Genomic DNA, 10,376 nt, shown 5'->3' with positions numbered 1-10,376 from the left:
TACCGTAGGACCGTAGTATCGCTATGGAAACGCTTCGCAGCTTGATTTCGTCGTCAGTGACGTCGGTGACGTCAGAGGCATGTCTGCCCCTTTCCTAAGCGCCGCTCGCTAACGTAGGAACCGGGTTCTGCTCGCGAGTGCTGTGAGCCGCTTCCATCGGTGATACCGGAGCAGCTCGCCGGAGGAGTTTCTCTCCGTGAACCTAAAGTGAGTACAGAAGTTATTTCGCCCGCACTCTCTCCTGCACCCGCTGTCATCAGCGGGGGACTGCGGGAAGAGGAGACAGCCTCACTTACCACTCCGCGCGTCGTTCAATGCTGGCGATGGTTTGTTGCTGTACGCGATTTTGATGCGCCATACCTTGATCCCGCCGCTTGGTTTCGGTGCGGTGACCACCGACCACTGCATGTCGCGGCAGCGTTGCTCATGCTCATTTTCTCCTCAGCATGCGGGAGGCAGGTATATCTTCTCTTGTTTGAAGTGCCGCACTAGAGCTGATCAGGCCAAGGAAAAAAAAAAAGAAGAATCGAAGATGTTCACAGATACGGGTTTAGCGGATTCGGTTTTACCGTTCGTTATGGATGCCTCCGACTGACTCCTCTGATAGTCATAACTTTCGGTTTTTCATTCGTTTGAAACCTCAGTGTTAAACAGGTATACGTCTCTATTGTATCCGCTCTGGCATGATAGATATGGCACCGGCCAGTTTTCTTCCGCAGCATCCGCGAGCATTCGTGCGCTGTGTTGCGATTCAGGCGCGCTGTCATTCACTGCTGGCTAACTCGACCTGAAGCAGCTGTACGAGATAATCAGCTGACTGTATACACATGCGGTCGCATATAAACCGCATCGCGCAGGAAGTAGTAAACGCAGCGTTTTGCGGCTGTCCCTCGGCGCTGCAGGGCCAGAAGTCTGTCGAGCGAGCGAATCGCTATATTGGCGGCGACTCGTAGTAAATTGTAGTCCCAAAGCTGCCCGCGGTGGACATGTGCGCGCGTCCGGTTTTGTGGCGACTCGTAGTAAATTGTAGTCCCAAAGCTGCCCGCGGTGGACATGTGCGCGCGTCCGGTTTTGTGAGGTTCGGCGCGCGTTTCGCGAAGGCCTGGCTGGGAAGCTCCGTAGTAAACACAACAGAAGAGGCGCCGGAGAAGGCGGCGCGGTGCTCGCGTGCGCGCGACTGGAATACATCGCGAGCTGCGACCTTGACGCTTCGGGTCCCCGCGCGCGTTGTCTTCTTCGTGGCACGCGATAGGAAACCTGCTACGGTTGCGCAATCGGCTGGTGCTCGCCACGGGGTACCATTCCATTCTGGGTGCCCACTCGCGCGCATCTACTTGCTTGCTTTGCGCGGTTCGTCTTGATGGATCAGGTGCATTTAGTCGCCGCAAGCGCCGCATGACCGCTGTGCTTTGTTGTGTTTCTCTGTCATGTGCTTTAGCGCAATATTCCAGGTAGCGCGTGGCATTGAGGTTGTGAAATTGTTATTAAGTTGCTGTAAGTTGCAGTAATGTTGCTTGTACCATTGGAACGTTACGTCGTTAAAAACTATGTTATATCGTAAAGTTCAACGTTCAGACTAAACATTGTTTTAATGCGATAATGTTACAAATATATTTCAAGCATTGTGTCCTGCGCCTTTCTCTTTCAGTAACGATGTTGTTCAGCCAGAAGTACTTTGCAGTTAATCGCAGGTTGTGCCTGCCAGAAACTTCATGCACAAGCTATTATTTTACTGATAAACTTTTTTTGTTACCCATTCACCACTATCCCTCATGGGACACTCTTCAATAACGGCTATGTATTAGTGGTTTTTGAGGGAAGGAAATGTCGTTCTCACTTCTAGGCAAACACCTCAACCGCGCCGTGAGAATAGGGAGCTAGGTGGGAGAGAAAGAAGAGAGGGAGAAAGAGGTGTCGTTGTCGTAGTGGAGGGCTCCAGAATATTTAACGTGCACTGACATCGCGCAGCACATGGGCGCTTTTTGCGTGTCAAAAATTGCCTAAGCAGCACAGGAAATCAGCCCGATATTGGAAATGTATTGGCAAATGCCGGTCCTGCAAAGGGCCAGAGTAAAACCATCCATTTACAATGTTGGGCCGGCTACCTGTGCTGCTTATTTATACGCTTCATGAACTCCATTGTGTCCCTTCCGAGGTGTGCATATTATCAGGAAATTAAAGGTTCAACATAACTGTCTCGCTTCCGTGTGGGCATCTCAGCAGCGTCGTAAGGGAAGGGAGTGAAAGGGGAGTGAAAGAGAATTGACGTATAGTGGAGGGCTCCGGAATAATTTCGACCACCTGGGGATCTTTAACGTGCACTGACATCGCACAGCACACGGGCGCCTTAACGTTTCGCCTCCATCGAAACGCGGCCGCCGCGGCCGGGTTCGAACCCAGGAACTCCGGATCAGTTGCCGAGCGCTCTAACCACTCAGCCACCGCGGCAGATCGCACCTGGCAAAGGACAGGGTTAATTGGAGAGACATGGGAGAGTTATTTGCCCTGCAGTGGGCGTAGTCAGGCTGATTATGACGATGATATTATCAGGAAATTAAAGGTTCAGTATAACTGTCTCGCTTCTCTACCGCCGTGGTGGCTCAGTGGTTAGAGCGCTCGGCGACTGATCCGGAGTACCCGGGTTCGAACCGACCACGGCGGCTGCGTTTCGATGGAGGAGAAACGCTAAGGCGCCCTGTGTGCTGTGCGATGTCAGTGCATGTTAAAGATCCCCAGGTGGTCGAAATTATTCCGGAGCCCTCCACTATACGACAATTCTCTTTCTTCCTTTCTTCTTTCACTCCCTCCTTATTCCCTTCCCTTACGGCGCGGTTCAGGTGTCAGCCGATATGTGAGACAGATACTGTGCCATTTCCTTTCCCAAAAAACCAGAACCGTGTGGGCACCTCAATTGCGCCGTGAGGTATGAGAAGAAGTTGGGAGTGGAAGGGGAGAGAAAGACATGTAGTATAGTGGGGGACTCCGGAATAATTTCTACCATCTGGAGTTTTTAGCGTGCACTGACATCGCACCACATTCGCTTAGCTGAAGATGCCGGGCCACGTCACACACGCCACCATTGCCTTAGATGGGCCCGTTTTGCTGTATTGATTTATTATTATTATTATTATTTCCGCCTCTTGTTTCTTCGGACTGCGAACCAACTATAATCGCACTTTGCAGCGCATTACAGTTGTACAAAAACAGATAGATGAGTAAAAAGAAGAGAAGAGGAAAGAAAGTTTCACGCCGAGTCGAGACTCGCATACCCGAAGTGCCGTGGCATATCGGAGTTCCATAGATAGGTCGGCGACGAGGCTTCTCGCCAATCGCGAGTTTGCGCTGCATTAATTAACACGGTTTTGGCGCAGGCGGCCTGCCAGGAGGAGTCGGCCGCACTTGGAATGCTTGCATGGTGTGGCGCGTCGTGCGCTACGGAGATATATTTAGCTCAATTCATGCGCCGCTCCCCTCAATAACTTGATCGAGTCTTATCGAGCCCGCATTGAGCATGCATCACTCGCGACGTGGGGCGTCGTTCTGTGTTCATTCGCAATGATTTGATTCTGCGTACAGCTGCATCGGACGCCATGAAAGTGAAGATGGTTTTGAAGGAAGGACACCCCAAACGCTCAACCACCTCCCTCCCCCGTGAGGGAGGGGATAAAAGAGAGAGGCAAAGAAACAACGCCATGCAGAGGGCGTTGTTGCGATTGGGCCATCCCACCGCTGCCGCCAGTGTTGTGACTTTGAGGTGGTCCCGTTGCGCTCGTCACCCGTTTTTTGACTGAGCGCTACCATCTCTCATTTCGGTAGCGAAGACTCCGAGTCAGGCGTCGGTGAGAATAACAAAAGGGATTTTATACACTATGTACAAGTCATTATACAGGACAAGATCGGCACGGGGGCCGAGAGCTAACAGCAAGCGCGACTGTTCTCGCACGGCGACGTCCGGCTAGGCTCCAACGCGTCACACATCTCCCTCCACTCGTGAGCGGCACTCGGCTCACGGTGGGTCGGTCTCGGTAGATCGGTGCCCGGTAGAACAGAGGTGCTCTCCGGGCGGCAGCGTTGGGGCTTATAAAGCCCCGAGAAACGGTTGTCACTCAAACGGTCCAATACAAAGCCAGCACTTGACGGCCGTCCGAGTGGTCCAACCAGCGACCGCGCTGGCCACCCGCTTCAAGTTTGCCGCGCGCGGTGACTTGCCGGGGAAAAGGGAAACAGGCGCCTGGCTGTGTAGCAATTTGCTGCACGTTTGAACATGTCGCTCGCCGATGCTTCTCCATAGGGCGTCGCTGTCTGGCGGCGCAGCATCTTAGCTTGTCAAGGAAGCGTTAGGGCGCTGTTGCCTTGCGGCGCAGCACCGGGCGTGTCCAAGGGCGTTTGAAGGAAAAATTTTGCATCTTGTAGATTCGGAAACCGGGCTGGTTGTCCGAGCACAACAGCGTTCACTGTCTGTGATGCAGGAGGAAGAGCAGTGCAAGGTATGTGGGAAGGGAATGGTGGCTCGAAATAAAGATGTGATTAATTTACCCGCCGCGGTGGCTCAGTGGTTAGAGCGCTCGGCTTCTGATCCGGAGCACCCGGGCTCGAACCCCACCGTGGTGGCAGCGTTTCGATGGAGGCGAAACGCAAAGGCGCCTGTGTGCTGTGCGATGTCAGTGCACGTTAAAGATCCCCAGGTGGTCGAAATTATTCCGGAGCCCTCCACTACGGCACCTCTTTCTTCCTTACCTCTCTCAGTCCCTCCTTTACCCCCTTCCCTTACGGCGCGGTTAAGGTGTCCGCCGATATGTGAGACAGATACTGCGCCATTTCCTTTCGCCAAAAAACCAACTTTCAATTAGTTGCTGTCGATATATTAACATACATAGACGCGCCATGACAGTCATCGTTTTGTTGCTGCAGTGTTCCCTCAGGTGTGTTTGTTCGTCACTTTAATATATTTAATTTTAGGTGTCTTGTTTTCTTTGTTACATTATACAGGGTAGTTTCTTTAACCTTTAAAAGTTTTTATTTTAAAACTGTGAGAGAGACCTCTGTGCGATTTGTTGGGCTTGATTGTACGGCTACATGCGGACATTATGTACTGTATCTCATGTGAGTCAATAATTAAACGATTCATTATCTTAAATTAACGAATAAGCTTTTATTTTTTATTATAAGGGGAAGGTTGTAATGCGAAATTGATGGTCATCAACATCGAAGGTTAGCCCTGCTTTTAAATTTTCTTAATCGGGAATGTGGTTTGAAATATCGAACGTCATAAATACGCATTTCAAAGGTTGTGTTGGCTTTCCCGCATTACCTAATTATAAAATGGCGTTGCTGTACGTGGTATTGTCGCCGAAATCAAGTTAACTTCTTCTACATAATCAAATACACGAACAGTGCCTGTATTTGACGGAAAAGGAGTGCGAGAGACGCCATTTCATAAGTATGCAATGCGAGAAAGCCAACCCAACGAGCTTTAATAATAATAATTATTGGGGGAAAGGAAATGGAGCCCTCCACTGCGGCACCTCTTTCTTCCTTTCTTCTTTCACTCCCTCCTTCATCCCTTCCCTTACGGCGCGGTTCAGGTGTCCAACGATATATGAGACAGATACTGCGCCATTTCCTTCCCCAAAAACCAGTTATTATTATTATTATTATTATTATTATTATTATTATTATTATTATTATTATTATTATTATTATTATTATTATTATTATTATTATTATTATTATTATAAAATACGCATTTCAAAGGTTGTGTTGGCTTTCCCGCATTACCTAATTATAAAATGGCGTCGCTGCACGTGGTATCGTCGCCGAAATCATGTTGACTTCTACATAATCAAATACACCAACTGCGCCTGTATTTGACGGAAAAGGAGTGCGAGAGACGCCATTTCATAAGTATGCAATGCGAGAAAGCCAACCCAACGAGCTTTAATAATAATAATTATTAGGGGAAAGGAAATGGAGCCCTCCACTGCGGCACCTCTTTCTTCCTTTCTTCTTTCACTCCCTCCTTCATCCCTTCCCTTACGGCGCGGTTCAGGTGTCCAACGATATATGAGACAGATACTGCGCCATTTCCTTTCCCCAAAAACCAATTATTATTATTACCACTAGTCAAACACGTGAGGCGTGCCTTCGACTCTAGGAACAATCCAGCGGGTTTGGATACCTTTTCTTGAGAACGCGTATTCGGTGTGCTCATAAGCAGCATCTGCTTTCTTCCCGGCCGAGAGAGAGGGACTTTCTTGTCGACTGTACAGAACAGCATTTGGTCAAGATGCAGACACGAGAAATTATCTTACACTTTAAGAATTCTTCTATATTAAACGGCTGGTTTGTAATTAGGCGCAAGCCGGATGCATTGTGCTGAGAACTTCGATGTGCTGGTCTCCGCGCTGAGCGCTATTGAAGTGTTTCATGAAGCTCGATAGAAGAGGGCGTTACAGATTTGGGGAAAGCCTTCATCTTGTCCACAGTCGTGCAGGAAGGCTATGCAAGTTTTGAATATGTGTGTTGTCGACGTGACGTACTATCAGCTGGAACACACACCTGTCAGCGACAAGAACGAGGAGAAATAATACAAAACGGAAGGTAAAGAAGAGAGAGCGGCGTCTTTTGTGGCAACTGCAAGATACATCTATCCGTTACAAAGTAAAAAAAAGCTCCGCATTACAAAATAAAATTTTTTCGTTCACTTCTTTGTTGTGAACTGCGGTATAACCAAAGCGACCCCTTCGGCATTTTACACCCACTGAACCCTGAAGGGAAAAGGGGGGGAGTGCCGTTTCGCCCCAGGTGGCAGTGCAATTGTTCCATTCGGCCACTAAAAGCTGCAGTCGGGCAGTCGCTGGGCCGCACCAAACGCGAGAGCACATTCTGAACGATACGATTAGATGCCCGCGTTTGGCTGGTAGCAACCATCGCACAGCTTCTCTCGGCGCCCAGAGATCTGACGCACGGCACTTGTGGCTTCGTCAGAGCGCGGATCGAGGCTCATGCCAGTGAGCACACAAAAGTGGCGTGGAAAAGCAGTACAAGTGCACCAAAAACATGCTTGCTCCTCTTGCTAGACTGTGTGTTGCAGCGCTGCCATTGACGCGGCAAACTTCCGCGCATTCACGGAGCAGCTGCCCAAGGCCTTCGCCGCAGGCGCTCCGTCACATACCTCGGGTTTTTTTCAGCTTTGCTATTGAAACAGTGCGGGTTCGAACCCGACCGCGGCGGCTGCGTTTTTATGGAGGAAAAACGCTAAGGCGCCCGTGTGCTGTGTGATGTCAGTGCACGTTAAAGATCCCCAGGTGGTCGAAATTATTCCGGAGCCCTCCACTACGGGCACCTCTCTTCTTTCACTCCCTCCTTTATCCCTTCCCATACAGCGCTGTTCAGGTGTCCAACGATATATGAGACAGATACTGCGCCATTTCCTTGCCCCCCAAAAACCATTATTATTATTATTATTATTATTATTATTATTATTATTATTATTATTATTATTATTATTATTATTATTATTATTATTATTGAAATAGCGCTTTGGCACTAAAACACAGAGAAAAAATCTGCAGCCAAAATAAAAAAAAATCAAGGGCCGCCGCGAAAGGATTAACGCTCGCAATAGCCCGCCACGATGGCTCAGTGGTTAGTGCGCTCGGCTATACTGATCCGGAGTTCCCGGGTTCGAACCCGACCGCGGCGACTGCGTTTTTATGGAGGAAAAACGCTAAGGCGCCCGTGCGCTGTGCGATGTGAGTGCACGTTAAAGATCCGCAGGCGGTCGAAGTTATTCCGGAGCCCTCCACTACGGCACCTCTCTCGTCGTTTCTTCTTTCACTCCCTCCATTATCCCTTCCCTTACGGCGTGGTTCAAGTGTCCAACGATATATAAGACAGATACTGTGCCATTTCCTTTCCCCAAAAACCAATTATTATTATTCGCAATAGCGTGCAGAATATGAATAGATAACGGCTGTCTTACAAAAACCGTTTTCGCAAACAGGTGTCCAACGATATATGAGACAGATACTGCGCCATTTCCTTTCCCCAAAAACCAATTATTATTATTATTAAACGTCTCGAGGACCCTTTGTGTCGTGGACAACGGCATATTGGAATTTGTTCACGGCAGCACGAGCGCTTATGCACAACAGTTTAGACGAGGAAGAGAAAGGCAGGCGCGCGCTAGGCTTAGCCTCCCGGCGATGGAGCCGAGCCCCAACGCCCTGTACCAAGAAGGCGGCGTGCGGAGTACTTCGCCAGAGACGAAATGCTGCGTAGTACGCACGCGCACGCGATCGCGTACCATCCACACTAGCCACAGCCGCCTGCCATACGTAGTGGTTTGTACAGTGGGCGTGGTTATGGTGCTGCCGTGTCAACGTACAAGCTGCAGAACGGCATCACCATCCTGGAGCTCTTCAACCGTCCGATGTCTCTGTTCATCTCCAACGCCACGGCCGCCGGTCAGGACGACAGCGAAGAGGCTGCGCACCCGTCCAGGCACCTGCTCAAGCACCAGGTGAAGTTGCCGGACGCCGACACGACGTGCACGACAGAGATGCGTCTCTGGATGGAGCGCTACTTACGCGGGAAGCTGAACACCAGTGTGAATCCGTGCGTGGACTCCTACGTCTGCTCCTCCAAGTGGTTTTCCAAGGGCCTGGACATCAGGAACAGACCGTACATGGAGCGCACCGTGGACATGCATGCTGGTGCTGGACGTGAAGTGTGAATCCGTGCGTGGACTTCTACTCCTACGTCTGCTCCTCCAAGTGGTTTTCCAGGGGCCTGGACATCAGGGACGGACCGTACATGGAGCGCACCGTGGGCATGCTGATGCTGGACGTGAAGGTTTTCCGCGCCTATCTAAAGCAAAACGAAGAAAAATACCACAAGTATCTGCGCCATTTCCTTTCCCCCAAAACCATTTATTATTATTATAAGGAAATGGCGCAGTGTCTGTCGTATATATCGTCGCTTTCAAATTCGTATTTTTGACGTTCGATATTTTTAAACACGTACGCATATTCAGCTATTATGGACGAAAGCATTTTTGAGCGGGAAACCGTTTATGAACGCAATTTTTTCATATAACGTAAGATTTCACTGTAACAATCAATATATCCGCAGATCACCCGACGGCATCTTGTATTTTTTTTTCTATTCACGTGTTTGCTATTGTCAAAAGCGTTCCCCATTGGTTTTCTATGGCAGTCTTAACTGTTCTATGCGATCGCTGGAAACACTTTAAAATAAAGATTTTGCTACATATCAGAATAATGTACCATTACCTCTAATATTTCATTAACAGTGTCTTACAATTTTCCAGTTTTCAAAAATTTCTCCCGAGAAAGCTGGAATTTGATGCCGATTAAGAAAGTCTCAATGCACAGCTCACCTTCGATGCTGACGGCCATCAACTTCGCCCCCCCCCCCCCCCCCCCCCCGCAATCTAACCTTTCCCTCTAAAATCTAAAATAAAAGACTCGTCAATTTAAGCTAATTGGTTGGTTATATACTGATTCGTATGAGGTACAGACTCGTGCACTCTTAGTGCGAACACGCAAGCGCATGGGCGTTCTCTTTGGAGGGCCACTGCGTCCGACACGGGCAGCGCATCGAAGCACCACGTCCAGATCCATCTTCTCCTGCGCCACTTCGCTGCGATGAGCGGCTGTGTCTCACGCAGTGGCCAGAGCACGGCCGCGCGCTCGCGTGTTCGCACTAAGAGTGGATGACCCTGCAGATAATGTTCGCCTTGCTGTGCATTCCAACTCAACAGCCCGCATCGGCGTATTTCTCGCAGTTTTTAGAATAAAAATCTGTAAAGGTTTAAAAAAAAAACACCCTGTATGATGATGGCCGAGGGCCTACATGATGAGTGAGAAAAAACGGTAGCTCTGTGGTTGCGGCGTTCAGCTGCAGAGCACGAGGGATCGGATCCTGGCCGCATTTCTATCGAGGCGAAACGCAAAACACGCCCGGATGTCAGTACACGCTAAAGCATGTCTTGTGGTCGGAATTAATCCATTGCCGTCGGCGCCTTTTTTTTTTCTCTTCTCCTTTCACTCCCTCCTTCATCCCTTTCCCCAAAGTTGCTGCGCTTTTCCGTTACTCAGAATCGACTTCGGTAATGCGAGAAAGAAAAAAAAGGGTCCTATAAGTTCACTACAGCCCTTCGACCCCGCGACCTATTCGTCGTCTGCCTAAATGTCACCCGGTTTGATTTTCGTTGTCTAAAGTGGCCTTCGCCACTGCATGCTTTTCCCCATCGCTCGTGCCTAGGCTAACCTTTGCAACTTCTGCCCAGCCACGTACACCTTCTCGATCTCCATAACATTTATTGACTCGATAACATTTATCTGAACAGG

The sequence above is a fragment of the Amblyomma americanum genome, chromosome 6, assembly GCF_052857255.1.
Source record: "Amblyomma americanum isolate KBUSLIRL-KWMA chromosome 6, ASM5285725v1, whole genome shotgun sequence".
NCBI classification, from domain to species: domain Eukaryota; kingdom Metazoa; phylum Arthropoda; class Arachnida; order Ixodida; family Ixodidae; genus Amblyomma; species Amblyomma americanum.
The sequence above is the reverse complement of the archived record's forward strand: the minus strand, read 5'-3'. Positions refer to the sequence as shown.